Here is a 20885-nt window from a genome sequence, read left to right on the forward strand (position 1 = left end):
TGGAAAATAAACCCCATCTTTTTATCCTTAGTAGCAACAATACATACGTGTCGGATCCCCTTTTGTCACTAGGATCAAGCACTGTAAGATCGAACCCACTACAAAGCACCTCTTCCCATTGCAAGATAAATAGATCAAGTTGACCAAAGAAAACCAAAATATCGGAGAAGAAATATGAGGCTATAAGCAATCATGCATAAAAGAGATCAAAGAAACTCAAATACATTCATGGATATAAAAAGATAGATCTGATCATAAACTCAAAGTTCATCCATGCCAACAAACACGTCGTAAAAGAGTTACATCATATGGATCTCCAAGAGACCATTGTATTGAGAATCAAGAGAGAGAGAGAGAGAGAGAGAGAGAGAGAGAGAGAGAGAGAGAGAGAGAAAGCCATCTAGCTACTAACTACGGATCCGAAGCTCTACAAAGAACTACTCATGCATCATCGGAGGGGCACCAATGGAGGTGGTGAACCCCATCCGAGATGGTGTCTAGATTGGATCTGGTGGTTCTGGACTTTGCGGTGGATGGATCAATATTTTGTCAACTCCACTAGGGTTTCGGGAATATTGGGGTATTTATAGAGCAAAGAGGCGGTCCAGGGGGCACCCAAGGTGGGCACAACCCACCAAGGCGCTCCTGGGCCTCCTAGCGCGCCCTGGTGGGTTGTGCTCTCCTCGGAGCACCCCCAGGCACAGCCAGGGCCCATTTATGTTTCGTCTGGTCAAAAAAATCCATAAAGTTTTGTTGCGTTTGGACTCAGTTTGATATTGATTTCCTGCGATGTAAAAAACATGCAGAAAACAACAACTGACACTTTGCACTATGTCAATAGGTTAGGACCAAAAAATGATATAAAATGATTATAAAACATCCAAGATTGATAATATAACAACATGGAACAATCAAAAATTATAGATACGTTGGAGACGTATCAGTTTTTGGCATGTGCAAAGAAGGTTAGACCCTCTTTTGTTGTTACAAATCATTTGTTAGATGTGATTCAGACACTGCCATGGTCTCAACCCATTCATACCACACCTTCAACCAAACGCATCCTAAGACAGTGTCATAGTTTGTACCTAGTATCTAAAATTGTTGCCATCTCATAAGCGGTGCCATTAGAAAATTATTTGGCACCGCTTCAGCCATTTGTGCAACCAACATTGGTCCACACATCCGAGCAGCCAAGCAGTAAAATACTAAATCTTTATGGCACGAAGGAACTGGGCATCAGAGCAACTAGGTGCTCCGGAGTCTGGGTCCCTGATTCTTTTCCGCTGCATCAGCTCGCCAGTGCAGGGCACCGGTGCGAGATGTAGCAACAGTTGTCTTTACACCAATTTTAGCATACATAGTGGATGGAATTAGTGCTATTAGTTCTATGTTACTAAATTTGTGCATGTACACACATGTTAGTATCAATTTGCTATCATCCAAACACTGCCACTATGTTGTTGCAGTTATATTTATCTTCCTCATAAAATGTTCAATTTGTTATTTATTGTACATGAGTAAGAACTTGTAGCGTTGTTGTAGTTAATTATAGCTTCTGATGTTCTGGAATTTGGTTGTTGTCTCAGTAGCAATTAATTCATTTGCACATTGATCTTTTTGAGAAGATATGCCATAATTAACATGTTTCTTCAGTTTTTCAAAATAAGCATTGGTGATTTTCTATGTTGCTATAAACTCATTTCCCCTACAACTGTTACTGATCTAGTTTTAAATATTATAGGATGAACGGGAGTGTTCTTACTTGGAGTGGGTTGATCAAGAGTGGCCACGGTCTTTGAAGATGTGCCTGGCGAAGCTCTGGAGCATGTATTAGGAAGAGAACAGACGTAGGCTTAGAGAAAGTGTTGTCAATGTTGAAGAATATTCGAAGATGCAAGATAAAAAGAGGAAGGTGGAGAATGAGCTCAAATTTTTTAAATCAGACTTTGCTAAGATGGTGTTGGCGAAGGAGGAGGCACTTTCCTAGTTGGCCAGTGCAAAATAGGTTCTTACTGAACTGAAAGCAGAGGTGGATAAGATGAGCCTGGATGATCTCGATTAGGGAAATTAATATATTGTTCTAATATTATTCTTATGAAGTTGAACTAGCTATATGTTGTACTATGCTGTTTTCGTGTAGCTATCGTACTGTGATGTTATAATATATTTATGTGCCTGATATGAAATTGCAAACAACTGTTCGATATGAAATGTGAATTTGCGTAATACTGGAATTATTAATTGTAAACTAATAAACCTGCTAAATGTGTCATGGAACTTTACAGATGGTTCTACCAGTAAAAGCCCTTGTGATGGATAGCCCAATGTCATACAGTTTTCTTCATCAAATCGCGTGTGATGTAGTTTATAAAAGCAAACAGTTAACCAAGGCAGATCATGTGTGATAGTTACACCTTTCACACTCAAGCCTACAGATAAAACTGTGTGGGACGTACATACAAACGGAAACGTTTTCCCTAGATTGACTGTGTGGGATGTACATAAGAACGGAAACATATTCCTTGGATTGACTGTGTGTGATATACATACGAACGGAAACGTTTTCCCTGGATTGACAGTGTGGGATGTACATAAGAACGGAAACGTATTCCTTGGATTGACTGTGTGTGATATACATATGAACGGAAATGTTTTTTCTGGGATTCACCATGTGGGATGTACATACGAACGGAAATGATTGGGTTTCGATGCCTCGCCCGATCGCACACGAGCTTATTTGGCCCCACCCTGTGTCCCGGGAGGGCCTATCCCCGATGATTTTTGGGTCGTGTGAGAAGGACCCCCCCTATCGCCCACACTCACTTGGCGACGGTTCCAAATGCCGTCGTGGAAAGGGGTTAAAACCCGTTTGTATAGCACCGACACGTACCAGTGAATCTATAGTTCCGGTAACAAGATTGAACACAAGAGATGAACTAGGGTTTGAGATGAGATGGTGTTGTTAAAGATGTTGATGGAGATTCCCCTCCCCAAGATGGGAGAGTTGTTGGTGATGATGATGACATTGATTTCCCCCTCCGGGAGGGAAGTTCCCCCAACGGAATTACTCCAGTGGAGGGCAAAAGTGCTCCTGCCCAAGTCCCACCTCAAGACGGCGGTGCTCCGTCCCGAAAGTCCTCTCCTTATTTTTTCTAGGTCAAAATGACTTATATACCAGAAGATGGGCACAGGAGGTGGGCCTGGGTGAGCACAACCCACCAGGGTGCGCCCAAGTGGGTTGTGCCCACCTAGTGGGCCCCCTCTGGTACTTATTTGCTCCAATATTCCTCATATATTCCATAAAAATTCTCCATGAAGTTTCAGCTCGTTTGGAGTTGTGCAGAATAGGTAGCCTAACGTAGCTTTTCCAGGTCCAGATTTCCAGCTGCCAGAATTCTCCATCTTTGTGTATACCTTGCATATTATGAGAGAAAAGGCATTAGAATTACTTCAAAAAGCATTATTATGGATAAAAACATCATAAATAATAGTAGGAAAACATGATGCAAAATGGACGTATCAAGAGGACGAAGAGGAGGCGTCGCCACCACGCGCATCGGCTCGAACCATCTCCATCATCGACGCCGCCTCCATTATTATCGCCACCATGCTTCTCTCCTCCATCGCCTCTGCGCCGACTTGTAACTTGCATCCCCCCTCTATGATGTTCGAGTAGTTGTCTTAGTTCTCAAGGATTTGGTTGAACCTTTGCATGATTAGCACTTAATGTTTAATAAGCGGTCCAATTTTCTCCTTTATTTGTGTTGTTGATATACTCATGGTTTCGTGAAGAGCACTAACTCAACATTAGCTCCTTGTGGACTCGGGGGAATTAATATTGATGTGAAGGTGGGATGCGGAGGTCGGTAGTGACAACACTTGTCTCCCTACCTTCACGGGTCATTGCAATAGGGAGTAACAAAGAACCCTAAAGCTTTATGTCTTGTTCAGGGGGAAACCCTTAATCATCATTGTGGTAATCGGAGTGGGGATGCAACGGTGGTGGCACAAGCGATACATGGTAACCGAGGTGGGGTGCTACTTGTGATAGTGTTGGGATTCTCCGAGGAGGAAGGGTGATGTAGTATAGTAGCATATGTTATTTCCCTCAGTTAAGAACCAATATTTATCTAACCAGAAGGAGACAACACACAAACAACGTAAACTGTAGCTACACAAACACAGAGCACATGTTCACACCCAACGAAGGCAAGAGGGCTGTCAATCCCCTTGTTTTTGCCAATTGCAAGGATTAAATCTGATAGTGATACATGTGTAAATAAAATAAAATAAAAACAACGAGCATTTTTAGGTTTTTAATAATAGTGGAGAATGGACTCGGGGGCCATAGGTTCATTAGAGACATCTCTCTCATAAGCATATCATCAATGGGTAAAAAATTTGTTGTTGGGCAACTAACAGAATAGCGCATAGTTATGATTATGATTCTTCATGGCATGATTCGCACATGCATTATGTCTATGACAAGTAGACCGTTAATCCAACTACATCTACTACTATTACTTCACCCCAAGACCGCTATCTAGCATGCATATCAAAGTATTAAGTTCTTGACAAACAGAGTAATGATTTAAGCAAGATAACACAATATAGACAAAATAAGACCAAGCAATACGTCTGAACCCTGTCGTTTTATCCTTAGTAGCAACAATGCAATACATTCCTTGCAACTCCTCATATCGCAGAGTAAGGATACCGCAAGATTGAATCCACTACTATGCACCACTCCCTCTGAAGATCTAATCATCTAATTGGCCAAAGAAGACTCATAGTCAGAAAGCATACATAGCTATAAAATCACGCATAGCTAGATAAATCTTAGAAAAAGACTCAAATACCCACAATTCATCGGATCCCAACAAATGCACCCCAAAAGTTACATCGAATAGATCTCCGAAGAGTCATTGTACTGAAGATCAAAGAGAGAGAGAGAGAGAGAGAGAGAGAGAGAGAGAGAAAGCCATCTAGATACTACTATGGACCCGAAGGTCCCCTAGAAACTACTCACACATCATCATGGATGAAGTAAGGTTGACGAAGATTGCCTCCCAATGGTTTCCCCCTCCATCATAGTACCAAAGGAGGCCTTCAGATGGGATGTGGGAAGAACATAGACTTGCGACAATGGAATAATTGTTTCGGCTCTCACTCTGGGTTTTTTAATCTTTCTGGATTTATAGAGTTGGAATTAGGGAAAACGGAACCACAGTGGGCCAACAAGCAGACATAGTGCACCCTCCTGGGGCACGCCACCTAAGCTTGTGCCCTTCTTGATCATCGTCTAGTGCCTCCCCGAACCTTCTAGGGTCTCTTCACGTTCAAAAAAATCACCATAAAATTTCATCGTGTTTGGACTTCATTTGGTATGTTTTTTCTACAAAAACAAATAAATAGGCAAAAAAACAGGAACCGACACTAGACACTGAATTAATAGGTTAGTCCATAAAAATGACATAAAATGACATATAAAGCATACAAGATTGACGATATAATAGCATGAAACAATGAAAAATTGTAGATACATTGGAGAAGTATCATGGGGATGCGTATCTTTATTTGGCTTCACCCGCGCAAAATAATTTTAAGTGGATTAGCGATATTGTCGGGGTTGGGGTTCCGGCAAACCCTTAAGGTTCGAACACTGGGGTGCGCGCGAAGTCTTTCCCTCCAACCGATCTACGCTCTAGCTTGCTAAGATCTCGCGGACGAACTCGACGAACTCACAACACAGAAGGACACAGGGTTTATACTGGTTCGGGCCACCGTTGTGGTGTAATACCCTACTCCAGTGTGGTGGTGGTGGATTGCCTCTTGGGCTGAGGATGAACAATATAAGGGCCGAACGTCCTCCTAAGGTTAAGGCGTTCTTGTGCTCGGTGAGCTTGTGTGAGTGGGGGTGGTCTCTCTCAAACTAAGATGAGATCGTCCTCTCTGTTTCCCCCCAAATCTCCCTCTCTCCTTCGGTCTTCCCCCTCTCCTTCTCTCTCCTTCTATCTCCCCCTACCAAGGTGGTGGCTAGTCCTATTTATAGAGGCCCTGGTCCTCTTCCCAAATATCAAGCGGGAAGGGAGCCAACAATGGCGGGCTAATTTGAAGGGGGACAGCTAGTACAAGCTATCCTCACAAAAGTAGTCTTCGCCTGCACAAAGTTCTGGTGGTGACGCTGTTCTGGGATCCACAATGACCTCCGTCTTGCAGTCCTTGGTCTTGGTCTTGTTGCACCGAAATGGCAACCTTTGCCTAATGCCTCATGCTACCTCTTGAGCACTGCGTTGGTCTTCCCCAAAGAGGAAGGGATGATGCAGCAAAGTAGCGTAAGTATTTCCCTCAGTTTTTGAGAACCAAGGTATCAATCCAGTAGGAGGCTACACGCGAGTCCCTCGTACCTGCACAAAACAAATAAATCCTCGCAACCAACGCAAATAGGGGTTGTCAATCCCTATAAGGCCACTTACGACAGTGAGATCTGATAGATATGATAAGATAATATTTTGGATATTTTTATGATAAAGATGCAAAGTAAAATGAAGGCAAAGTAAATAGCAAAGGAAATAACTAAGTAGTAGGAGATTAATATGATGAAGATAGACCCCGGGGCCATAGGTTTTACTAGTGGCTTCTCTCGAGAGCATAAGTATTCTACGGTGGGTGAACAAATTACTATTGAGCAATTGACAGAATTGAGCATAGTTATGAGAATATCTAGGTATGATCATGTATATAGGCATCATGTCCGAGACAAGTAGACCGACTCCTGCCTGCATCTACTACTATTACTCCACTCATCGACTGCTATCCAGCATGCATCTAGAGTATTAAGTTAAAAACAGAGTAACGCCTTAAGCAAGATGACATGATGTAGAGGGATAGACTCATGCAATATGAAGAAAACTCCATCTTGTTATCCTCGAGGGCAAAAATACAATACGTGCCTTGCTGCCCCTACTGTCACTGGGAAAGGACACCGTAAGATTGAACCCAAAGCTAAGCACTTCTCCCATTGCAAGAAAGATCAATCTAGTAGGCCAAACCAAACTGATAATTCGAAGAGACTTGCAGAGATAACCAATCATACATAAAAGAATTCAGAGAAGATTCAAATATTGTTCATAGATAGACTTGATCATAAACCCACAATTCATCGGTCTCAACAAACACACCACAAAAAGATTACATCGAATAGTCCTCCACAAGAGAGGGGGAGAACATTGTATTGAGATTCAAAAAGAGAGAAGAAGCCATCTAGCTACTAACTATGGACCCGTAGGTCTGAGGTAAACTACTCACACTTCATTGGAGGGGCTATGGTGTTGATGTAGAAGCCCTCCGTGATCGATGCCCCCTCCGATGGAGCTCTGGAACAGGCCCCAAGATGGGATCTCGTGGATACAGAAAGTTGCAGCGGTGGAATTAGGGATTTGGCTCCATATCTGATCGTTTGGGGTACGTAGGTATATATTGGAGGAAGGAGTATGTCGGGGGAGCAACAAGGGGCCCACGAGGGTGGACGGCACGCCTGGGGTAGGCAGGCGCGCCCCCCTACCTCGTGGCCTCCTCTTTCGTGTCTTGGCATAGGGTCCAAGTCTCCCGGGTCTTGTTCGTTGAGAAAATCACGTTCCCGAAGGTTTCATTCCGTTTGGAGTCCGTTTGATATTCCTTTTCTTTGAAGCCCTAAAACAGGCAAAAATAAGCAATTCTGGGCTGGGCCTCCGGTTAATAGGTTAGTCCCAAAAATAATATAAAAGTGGATAATAAAGCCCAATAATGTCCAAAACAGTAGATAATATAGCATGGAGCAATCAAAAATTATAGATAAGTTGGAGACGTATCAAGCATCCCCAAGATTAATTCCTGCTCGTCCTCGAGTAGGTAAATGATAAAAAACAGAATTTTTGATGTGGAGTGCTACTTGGCATAATTTTAATGTAATTCTTCTTAATTTTGGTATGAATATTCAGATCCGAAAGATTCAAGACAAAAGTTCATATTGACATAAAAATAATAATACTTCAAGCATACTAACTAAGCAATTATGTCTTCTCAAAATAACATGGCCAAAGAAAGTTCATCCCTACAAAATCATATAGTTTAGTCATGTTTCATTTTCTTCACACAAGAATGCTCTCATCATGCACAACCCCGATGACAAGCCAAGCAATTGTTTCATACTTTAGTAATCTCAAACCTATAAACTTTCACGCAATATATGAGCGCGAGCCATGGACATAGCACTATGGGTGGAATAGAATATAATGAGGGGGTTATGTGGAGAAGACAAAAATGAGAAAGTCTCACATCAACGAGGCTAATCAATGGGCTATGGAGACGCCCACCGATTGATGTTAATGCAAGGAGTAGGGATTGCCATGCAACGGATGCACTAGAGCTATAAATGTATGAAAGCTCAACAAAAGAAAACTAAGTGGGTGTGCATCCAACTTGCTTGCTCACGAAGACCTAGGGCACTTGAGGAGGCCCATTGTTGGAATATACAAGCCAAGTTCTATAATGAAAAATTCCCACTAGTATATGAAAGTGACAAAACAAGAGACTCTCTAACAAGAAGATTAAGGTGCTACTTTGAAGCACAAGTGTGGCAAAGGATAGTAACATTGTCCCTTCTCTCTTTTTCTCTCATTTTTTTCTTCTCTTTTTGTTCTCTTTTTTGGGGCCTTATATTTTTTTTATGGCCTTTCTTTTTTTGGGCCTTCTCTTTTTATGGACTTTTTTATAATTCCTCACTTGGGAAAATGCTCTAGAAAATAATGATCATCACACTTCTATTTATTTACAACTCAATGATTATAACTCGATACTAGAACAAAAGATGACTCTATATGAATGCCTCCGGCGGTGTACCGGGATATGCAATGGACCAAGAGCGACATGTATGAAAGAATTATGAATGGTGGCTTTGCCACAAATACTATGTCAACTACATGATCATGCTAAGCAATATGATAATAATGAATGTGTCATGATGAACGGGATGGTGGAAAGTTGCATGGCAATATATCTCGGAATGGCTATGGAAATGCCATAATAGGTAGGTATGGTGGCTGTTTTGAGGAAGATATAAGGAGGTTTATGTGTGAAAGAGTGTATCATATCATGGGGTTTGGATGCACCGGCGAAGTTTGTGCCAACTCTCAATGTGAGAAAGGGCAATGCACGGTATCGAAGAGGCTAGCAAGGATGGAAGGGTGAGAGTGCATATAATCCATGGACTCAACATTAGTCATAAAGAACTCACATACTTATTGCAAAAATCTACAAGTCATCAAAAACCTCGGTACTACGTGCATGCTCCTAGGGGGATAGATTGGTAGGAAAAGACCATCGCTCGTCTCTGACCGCCACTCATAAGGAAGACAATCAAATAACACCTCATGTTTCAACTTTGTAGCATAACGTTTACCATATGTGCATGCTACGGGACTTGCAAACTTCAACACAAGTATTTCTCAATTTCACAACTACTCAACTAGCACGACTTTGAGTTTATTACCTCCATATCTCAAAACAATCATCCAGCATCAAACTTCTCTTAGTATTCAAAACACTCTTAAGAAAATTTTACTAACTTTAAATACCTAGCATATTAGGATTTTAAGCAAATTACCATGCTATTAAGACTCTCAAAATAATCTAAGTGAAGCATGAGAGATCAATAGTTTCTATAAAACAAATCCACCACCGTGCTCTAAAACATATAAGTGAAGTACTGGAGCAAAACTATATAACTCAAAAGATATAAGCGAAGCACATAGAGTATTCTAAAAAATTCCAAATCATGTATGGCTCTCTCAAAAGGTGTGTAAAGCAAGGATGATTGTGGTAGACTAAAAATCAAAGACTCAAATAATACAAGCCGCTCCAAGCAAAACACATATCATGTGGCGAATAAAAACATAGCTCCAAGTAAAGTTACCGATAGAGGTAGACGAAAGAGGGGATGCCTTCCGGGGCATCCCCAAGCTTTGGCTTTTAGTTGTCCTTAGATTATCTTGGGGTGCCATGGGCATCCCCAAGCTTAGGCTCTTTCCACTCCTTGTTCCATAATCCATCAAATCTTTACCCAAAACTTGAAAACTTTACAACACAAAACTTAAAGTAGAAAAAAATCTCGTGAGCTCCGCTAGCAAAAGAAAATAAAAGACCACTTCAAGGTACTGTAATGAACTCATTCTTTATTTATATTGGTGTTATACCTACTGTATTCCAACTTATCTATTGGTTATAAACTATTTTACTAGCCATAGATTCATCAAAATAAGCAAACAACACACGAAAAACAGAATCTGTCAAAAACAGAACAGTATGTAGTAATCTGTAGCTAGCGCAAGATCTGGAACCCCAAAAATTCTAAAATAAATTTCTGGACATGAGTAATTTATCTATTAATCATATGCAAAATGAATTAACTAAATATCACTTTCCAAATAAAAATGACAGCAGTTCTCGTGAGCGCTAAAGTTTTTGTTTTTTACAGCAAGTTCAACAAGACTTTCCCCAAGTCTTCCCAGCGGTTCTACTTGGCACAAACAATAATTAAACACAAAAAACACAACCAAAACAGAGGCTAGATAAATTACTAAACAGGAGCAAAAATAAAGGAATAAAAATAAAATTGGGTTGCCTCCCAACAAGCGTTGTCGTTTAACGCCCCTAGCTAGGCATAACAAGTAAGAATAGATCTAGGTATTGCCATCTTTGGTTGGCAATTATTCAATTAGGCATCTACCATCTTTAGGAATTTATTTCCTTTTATTAATTATAAAACTTTTAGGCACAAGATCTAAAAATTCATTTGTAACAAGTGGTTCCTTAATGATAGCAAAAATATTGGGATGAATACTTATAGATTTGAGATCCGCATTTTCCTTACTAGAGGATTCACCCTTATTTTTAGGAACGTACATAAGCTTGGCAACTTTAGTGGGAGGACTTGGAGTATTCTTTACGGAAGAAAAAGCGGTTCCCAAGTTGGTAATAATATCCTCAAGTTTATCGATCCTAATGGAACCGTGATTTATTTTCTCATTAACTATGGGTTTCTTTTCTTTAATATTTTTCAAAGTAACTCCTACTTTAGATCCATATTGAGAGATTAGGCTATGGATCTTTTTATCCAGATTTTCAATTAACTCTACGGTAGCAACCTTATTTTCAATAATTTCAAGCCTTTGCATTACATGCTCCAAAGTTAATACAGTTCCATTAACCAAAAGAGGGGGTGAGCGAAATAAATCTATCATAGCATTATAAGAATCAAAAGTATGGCTACCCAAGAAGTTCCCTCCGGTAATAGTATCAAGAACATATCTGTGCCAAGGAGTAATGCCTACAGAAAAATTGCGAAGAAGAACGGAAGTAGATTGCTTCCTAGTAGATCTATTTTGAGCATTGCAAATTCTATACCAAGCATCTTTTAGATTTTCTCCCTCCCTTTGCTTAAAAATTCGAATTTCACTCTCGAGAGACAACAGAGAAGATAAGGGACTAGCCATAACGACAAACAAACTAACTAACACACAAGCAAACAAAAGCAAGCGGGCAAAAAGAGGCAAATAGAGAAAGAGAGGGAGGATAGAGAGAGAGGGCGGATAAAACGGCAAGGGTGAAGTAGGGGAGAGGAAAACGAGAGACAAATGGCAAATAATGTAATGCGGGAGATAAGGGTATGTGATGGGTACTTGGTATGTTGACTTTTGCGAAGACCTCCCCGGCAACGGCGCCAGAAATCCTTCTTGCTACCTCTTGAGCACTACGTTGGTTTTCCCCGAAGAGGAAGGGATGATGCAGCAAAGTAGCGTAAGTATTTCCCTCAGTTTTTGAGAACCAAGGTATCAATCTAGTAGGAGGCTACGCGTGAGTCCCTCATACCTGCACAAAACAAATAAATCCTCGCAACCAACACAAATAGGGGTTGTCAATCCCTATAAGGCCACTTATGAGAGTGAGATCTGATAGATATGATAAGATAATTTTTTTGGTGTTTTTATGATAAAGATGCAAAGTAAAATAAAGGCAAAGTAAATAGCAAAGGAAATAACTAAGTAGTAGGAGATTAATATGATGAAGATAGACCCGGGGGCCATAGGTTTCACTAGTGGCTTCTCTCGAGAGCATAAATATTCTACGGTGGGTGAACAAATTACTATTGAGAAATTGACAGAATTGAGCATAGTTATGAGAATATCTAGGTATGATCATGTATATAGGCATCACGTCCGAGACAAGTAGACTGACTCCTGCCTGCATCTACTACTATTACTCCACTCATCGACCCCTATCCAGCATGCATCTAGAGTATTAAGTTAAAAACAGAGTAACGCCTTAAGCAAGATGACATGATGTAGAGGGATTGATAACCCACAAGTATAGGGGATCGCAACAACTTTCGAGGGTAGAGTATTCAACCCAAATTTATTGATTCGACACAAGGGGGGCCAAAGAATATTCTCAAGTATTAGGAGCTGAGTTGTCAATTCAACCACACCTAGAAACTTAGTATCTACAGCAAGGTGTTTAGTGGCAAAGTAATATGATAGTGATGGTAACGGTAACAAAAGAGTAACGAAAGCAAAGTCATGTTTTTGGTATTTTGTAGTGATTGTAACAATAGCAACAGGAAAGTAAATAAGCGTAAACCAGTATATGGAAAACTCGTAGGCATCGGATCAATGATGGATAATTATGCCGAATGCGGTTCATCATGTAACAGTCATAACATAGGGTGACACAGAACTAGCTCCAATTCGTCAATGTAATGTAGGCATGTATTCTGAATATAGTCATACGTGCTTATGGAAAAGAACTTGCATGACATCTTTTGTCCTACCCTCCTGTGGCAGCGGGGTCCTAATGGAAACTAAGGGATATTAAGGCCTCCTTTTAATAGAGAACCGAAACAAAGCATTAGCACATAGTGAATACATGAACTCCTCAAACTACGGTCATCACCAGTAAGTATCCCGATTATTGTCACTTCGGGGTTAACGGATCATAACACATAATAGGTGACTATAGACTTGCAAGATAGGATCTAGAACTCTCATATATTGATGAAAACATAATAGGTTCATATCTGAAATCATGGCACTCGGGGCCTAATGACAACCATTAAGCATAGCTGTCGTGGAATTGTCACGGCAGATGTCCTTAGTGTCAGGACTTAGTCGCGAGGCCAACGCATCTATGTGGTAGCTTGAGAGGGGTTGAGCGGAATCGAGAGACGCGACACAAGACAAGGGTTTAGACAGCTTCGGGCCCCGGGAAATATCATCTGGTAATAACCCTACATGTTGTTTGTGGCTAGGTCTCATTATGATCATGAGGGAGTCGCCGGTAGGCCGGCTCTTTGTGTCTAGCCCTATATATTGTTTCTTGTTGCTTGTCCCTCTTTGGGAAGCCCTGCCCCTCCTTATATAAGTTAGAGTGGCGGGTTACATGTGGAGTCCTAATAGGACTAGGACTAGTTGATTACAAGTCCGGGTCTTGCTTATTCATATAGGAAATATTCCTCATGCCTCCCGTCTTAAGCCGGCCCACCATAATATGAGCCGGCCTACTGGGCCTTGGGCCTAGTCTTCTATGTAACCCGCCATCGGGGTCATCCGTGAGTCGTCTGACCAGTGAGCCGCCAGACCCGTGAGTCACCAGTCCTCCGGTGGGTCATCGGTGAAGCGCCAAGCCCGGCCGGGTCATACTTCCGGCCGGGTCATACCACGGGGTATATCCCCGACATTAGCCCCCAGTTTAATTTGGATTTATCCATGTTAAACTGATCCTGTAAAACAAACACAAGAATAACTTTGACAGATTGTGTTCCGGGTTAAAAATTCTTGTATGCCGGCACCTGATCATCCTTAATTCCTTGTGCTCCGGGTTAAACATTCTCCTGAGATGGGACCTGATTATCCTTAAGTCCAATTGTCATTTCCTTCATCTAGAAAATCCGGGTCAAATAAGCTAGCTTCATACTCAATTTGCTGATGTTGGTTTCTCACAGAAAAATATTGTGAAGAATAATCCACTTGAGTCGGCTTCCAAGGCGTCGGGTTAAATAATTTTGGTCTTGAAATACTCATCTGATATTCAGCCGGCTTGAAGATGTAAAACTTGCCGGTTTATTATTACCAAAAACTGCCGGGTTATAAAACAGACAATGCCGGGTCATAATTGTTGTTGACACCGGTTTATGTAATTGATCCTCCTGATTTGCTCAAAACTGATAATTTGAAGATTTTTTTCTCCCTTATATCTATATTACTTGTAGCCCCCAAGTCTTGAGCAGAACAAAGTGATGGTTTAAGACTTGCTCCAATAAATGTTGCAACCTTGAAGAAATCCGGTTTATTCATCTCAATCATATAAACTGAATATTCCACACATGTAGCCCCCAAGTGCCGGGTTGTCATGCTTGCAGCAATCTGGGACTTGTAATTGCTTATACTCATAAATAACTTCAACCAGTGTAGCCCCCAAGGGCCGGGTCATTATGCCATAATGAGCAGGGACTTTGTAGATATAACCATGTAAATTTGAACAACAATGTGTAGCCCCCAAGGGCCGGCTCATTTAGAATGTGATGAGTCAGGTCTTCGATAAGTTAAGCAAAAAATGACTTTGCATTAGCCCCCAAGTGCCATGGTGCATGCTGGCAGTGACATGGGACTTGCATATTCGATGTAATCTCAATTTGACTAATGTAGCCCCCAAGTGCCGAGTCGTAAGCCTGCAGCGAATCGGGACTATAACTTCCATTGTAGAATAAATTGTATCCATTGATAAAATAATATCCATTGCGCTGAAGCGACTTTGAAAACCTCAATCGTAATATTGGTTATTGATAACCATAATAAAAATCCAGCCATGTTGGCTATTAAAGATTTGAATAACCCGGTTTGAAAACCTCAATCATTCAATATCATAATAAAAATCCAGCCAAGTTTGGCTATTTAAAGATTCAAATACATTATCTGTTGACAAGTAAATCCGGAGTTTAAATACCCGGCGGCTCTTGGCCGATGGTGATTTAATATGCCTCCATTGTAAGTCAGAATTTTTATAACCCGACGTCTTATAGCCTTTGAGAAAATCAAAAATTAATAACCCTTTTGAGACACCAATTTCAATCTTTGATGATGGGATGGAACTTAATCTTTTATGTAAATCATAGCTCTGTAAATCCTGTACAGAGTTTTTAAACAACATATACCCTGGCGACTTAACATCAAAAACCAGGGCGGGTAACTAGTCAAATGTAGTCTTATCCTGCACACAAGTAAATCACAAGATCCCCTGGCGGTTTACCACAGGGCGGATCATAATATCCCATATGTAACCATTGTGATATTTAATTTGTACTGCCGGTTTACATGACCTGTGCAGTAAGGGTGATAACCCAATCTTTAGAAACCAATACTTCCAAATATATGATGATTGTCACATGCTGGCAACTTATCGTCCAAAGCCAAGCCGGGTTTAAACGAAACCACACTTATATGCTTCATATATGAGCAAAAAGTATCAAAACCCAAAAGATTGTTTGCAAAAACCTTAAACCAAATAAAAATCAAGGTTTCTGATTCGAATATGATCAGTAAACCATTCCAAAGGGGCTAATCTAGGATTCGAATACGATCATGTAGCCCCTAGTGGCTTTGGCATTGCGCCGATCAAGAGGGTACCGACAGCTATGTTCTCTTTGGTTCGAATACGACCTATGTTTGAACAGGAAGCCCCCAAATGACCTTGAGAGGTTTTTAACGACCCTGATTCGAATACGATCCAAGTCGGACCCAAAAGGGGTTAAGCTATGATTTGGATACGATCAAGAAGCCCCCTAGTGAGTTTGGCTTTGCGCCGATCAAAAGGGTTACGACAGCTATGTTCTCTTTGGTTCGAATATGACCTATGTTTGAACAGGAAGCCCCCAAGTGACCATATAAGTTTTGGCATCGCACCGATCAAGAGGGTATTGACAGTTATGCTTGATGAGAAGGAAGCCCCCAAGTGATCATAATAAGATAAACCGTAAGGCAGGATACCCATGTTTGAATCGCGCATCATGGCAGCAAGTTCTCTTTGGCAACCATTAATTTGTCTGAGAACTCAAACTTACGAGAGATTAATTCTTTTTGAATCGAAACTTTAAACCGGATTTGAGAGCTTCAAGCTTTGTGGGAAACAGGTTTACCTTGAACCAGATTTTGAACCGGAATCCTTTCTTTTAAGCCGGAAATTTCCTGATGGCCTTTAAATATTCGTGAAAAAGACAGTAGCCTCCGGTGCCGGGCTATTTTTTCTTCCAATGACCCAGAGTTCTTGAATCTGCCTTAAACTGGCAATCATTTACTGAGCCATATCATCATAGCCCCCGAGTCTCGAGGCGACTTGAGAAGTTGTCTTGAGATTCATCATAATTAACCGTAATATAGCCCGGTTTGAATCCTGCATGGGACAACTTGCAAACCGGAGTAATTGCTCTTTTATAGAAAACGCAATATATAATATAAAAACATACTGGATGGATTTCACCTGGTGCGTCAGGCCAGCAATTATTACCGCGGAGTTGATGATCACCATGGTGAAGCTGGAATCAATTACGGCCGAGTCGCCCGCGGGTGCTGACAGATCTATCGACCGCGAAGTTTTAAACCGGTGTGGACGGGAGAGTCGACCGCAGCGTTGTAAACCGGTGCGGTCGCGAGAGACGGCCACGACGTTGTAAGCCGGTGCGGCCGTGAGAGACGGCCACGACATTGTAAGCCGGTGCGGGAGTCCGTTGAGTAACGACGACCACATGTGCCAAAAAATGTTGGCGTGCCTCCATCTCCGCGGTATAATAACACTTTTTGTCATAAATAATTGACATGCATAAACAATATTGCAGACCAAGGCAAAGATAAACTTGTTCTTTGACAAAAACAACCTGTGCTAATAAATCAAACTTGGATGGATAGCACCTGATTTGTTTGGACGATGGATGATCTGTTTATCGCGACAGAGGTGGCTCAGGCAGACCAGCGACTAATTATAGTTCCGACGGCTCAGGTAGACCGGCGATTTAATATAACCCCAGTGGCTCAAAGCGGCAAGGGCGGCTCAATGCGGCTCCGGCGGGTTGACGTAGCAGCGAGACGGAGGCATCACCAGGGCGGCGGCTCATAAACTGAAGTGGCAGCGCAGTTGAGGCGGCGGAGGCGGCAACTTTGAACAGCTTGAAACGGCCACGAGTCGACCCGAGGGCAGGCGGCGGTTCAACGTGTGACGTTTTAACGCGGGACGGCTCACGAAACTTCTTCAGTCCCAGTGACACGGGTCGCAGGGTCCCGGCGACTCAAAGAGGCTATACGGGTCATGGCAGAGGCGGCTCACACCGTAACGGCGGGTTGATGTAGGTTAAGCTGCACGGGCGGCGACTTGCGCACACCTGTTCCATCAGTAAGCGGTCGCAGACGCCGGTGCGTGATGGTGCTGACATACACTTCATAGGCACAACATGGCACCACCTTTGCTGCAAATAAAAATATACAGACCAAAGTAATTGTTCCTAGATGAAAACAATATGTTATAAAATAAACTTAGATGAATATCACCTGATTTGTTCAGATGACCGATGAGCCATGCTCAGGTACTAAGCAAATATCAATTTGCCCACTTAACATGGAAGCATGTACTATGAGAAATTCACTGCTTCTCATCAGCTCCACTTATCTGACGCCATGAAATACAGAATGCTCCTCAATATACACAGGATTGATAGCTCTTTATACTATCTCCAATTTTGGCATGTATCACTTGAACGATAACAATAGTAGCCATTATCTTCGTCCTGGCGGGTCAAACAAAATGACCAGAAAAGACTTCCAGTTCTTCTTGATAAAAAAATTAACTACAGGAAAACGAAGCAGCGAGGCGGAGATGGCTCGGGGCCGGGGTGCGTCAGTGACAGCTTAAGGCCAGTTCTTTTCGGCGATTTTCCCAGAATCATCCTCGTCCACAGCTTTTTCCAAAATCGCCACTCCATATTTTTTTTTACAATCCCATTTAGTTAAAGTCTAATTATCTAGGATTATAAAAAATATATAGAGTAGTAATTCTGAAAGAAGCTGGGGAGGGGGCGATTCTGATAGAATCTCCCAAAAGAATTGGCCCTAAAGCCACTATGGCAAGGCGGCTTGCAACGGGAGGCCATAACAACAGCTCCGAAGGAGGCCGCGACAGAGGGCAGCTCAGAGGCAAGTATCAAATAGCAGTAGTCGTCCATAGTTGAACGGTGAGTTGAAGCGAGGCTCACCGGTGACTGGACACACCGACGAGGGTTGTGGCTGCGATGGCGGAGCTCGCGGCGAACCGGCGGTGACTCGATAGCAAAGGCGGCAGGGCCATGCAGAAGGTGGATGTGAAGTCGAGGCCGGCTTGGGGCCGGACCAGCGGGGGCGACTCAGCGTGACCTTGGCGCGACTCGAAACAAAGACAGGTGAGGTAGGCGGCTCGGAACAGTGGCGATGTTGACCTAGCACAGACGACGGAGGCTCAAGGCCGTGAGCACGAGTTCACGCGAGGGCGGCTCAAGAGACAACCCCACGATCCGGTGAGGTGAGTCAACGAAACAGCAGCCCGGGCGCGATAGTTAATCGTAGCAGAACGGCAGCGGGAAGCGAGGCCACATCTTCCTGGCTAGGTGAAGCAGTCGGCGACCCAGTAGCAGAAGTGAGATTGCTGAAACCGTGGGCGGCTCGGAGTTCGGGCTACACCAGCAGTGATTGGGAACGATGGCAGCTGTCCAGGTCATGGTCGGTTGACTCACGTACAATTTTTTAGTAGATCAAATTGCAACCGGCCGCCGGCTTCCGTCCATAGATGGGATACAGAAACAGAACCATACTAGGATTAGTACTACTGATCAGATGAGATCACTTTGAGATTTGATCACGTAAACTACTACTTGAAGCAGTAGTATTTTTCCTTTGATCTTCACTCCCTGCTTGTGAAAGTAGCAGAAACATCATATACTGATATGCCTCGGGACTTGATGCATGTGTATACGGCCATATGCATAAACGCTTGGATGATTACGCGTCTGCGTTTGTGCCATTGGTGACCCGGCAATTTTTGGATTGGCACAGCAGCGGAGATCGATTTTCTCTGTCTCGATGTATTGCAAACCGCGGCGGCGGGTGCATAAATGCAACCCTAATTTCCTTTTTTGATCTTAATCTCTTATAGGCGGGGCTATCCTGAGTGATTGCTCCATGCCGGCTCTTTTCTTCATCTGTCCGATCGTGAGCTTCTCGATCCCTGAAGGGTTCCCTCCAAGAACTCAAAACCACCGTGCGCAAGCCCCACGGTGGGCGTCAACTGTCGTGGAATTGTCACGGTAGATGTCCTTAGTGTCAGGACTTAGTCGTGAGGCCAACGCATCTATGTGGTAGCTTGAGAGGGGTTGAGCGGAATCGAGAGACGCGACACAATACAAGGGTTTAGACAGCTTCGGGCCCCGAAAAATATCATCCGGTAATAACCCTACATGCTGTTTGTGGCTATGTCTCATTATGATCATGAGGGAGTCGCCGGTAGGCCGGCTCTTTGTGTCAAGCCCTATATATTGCTTCTTGTTACTTGTCCCTCTTTGGGGAGCCCTGCCCCTCCTTATATAAGTTAGAGGGGCAGGTTACATGTGGAGTCCTAATAGGACTAGAACTAGTTTATTCTCTTACTAGTTGATTACAAGTCCGGGTCTTGCTTCTTCATAAAGGAAATATTCCTCATGCCTTCCCTCTTAAGCCGGCCCACCATAATATGAGCCGGCCTACTAGGCTTTGGGCCTAGTCTTCTGTGTAACCCGCTGGCGGGGTCATCCGTGAGTCGTCTAACCAGTGAGCCGCCAGACCCGTGAGTCGCCAGTCCTCCGGCGGGTCATCGGTGAAGCGCCAAGCCCGGCCGGGTCATACTTCCGGCCGGGTCTGATACGTCAATTTTGCATCATGCTTTTATATCAATATTTATTGCATTATGGACTGTTATTTCACTTTATGTCACAATACTTATGGCTATTCTCTCTTATTTTACAAGGTTTACATAAGGAGGGAGAATGCTGGCAGCTGGAATTCTGGGCTGGAAAAGGAGCAAATATTAGATACATATTCTGTGCAACTCCAAAAGTCCTGAAACTCCACGGAACATCTTAAAATAAATAAAGAAAAATCCTCGCCAAAGATGAAGGCCAGGGGGCCCACACCCTGCTCACGAGGGTGGGGGCGCCCCCCCCCCCCAGGGCGCACCCCCTACCTCGGGGCCCCCTGGTGGCTCTCCGACGCCCATCTTCTCCTATATGAAGTCTTTCGATGAGAAAAAAATAGGAAGGAACTTTTTGGGACGAGACTCCGCCACCACGAGGCGGAACCTTGGCGGATCCAATCTAGAGCTTCGGCAGAGCTGTTCTGCCGGGGATACTTCCCTCTGGGAGGGAGAAATCATCACCATCGTCATCACCAACGGTCCTCTCATTGGGAGAGGGCAATCTCCATCAACATCTTCACCAGCACCATCTCATCTCCAAACCCTAGTTCATCTCTTGTATCCAATTTTTGTCTCAAAGTCCGCGATTGGTGCTAGTAGGTTGCTAGTAGTCTTGATTACTCCTTGTAGTTGATGCTAGTTGGTTTAATTGATGGAAGATCATATGTTCAGATCCTATATGCATATTATTACCCCTCTGATTATGAACATGAATATGCTTTGTGAGTAATTATGTTCGTTCCTGAGGACAAGGGAGAAGTCTTGCTATGAGTAGTCATGTGAATTTGGTATTCGTTTGATATTTTGATAAGATGTGTGTTGTCTAGCCT

This window comes from Triticum dicoccoides, chromosome 2A, assembly GCF_002162155.2.
Source record: "Triticum dicoccoides isolate Atlit2015 ecotype Zavitan chromosome 2A, WEW_v2.0, whole genome shotgun sequence".
In the NCBI taxonomy this organism is placed as follows: Eukaryota; Viridiplantae; Streptophyta; class Magnoliopsida; order Poales; family Poaceae; genus Triticum; species Triticum dicoccoides.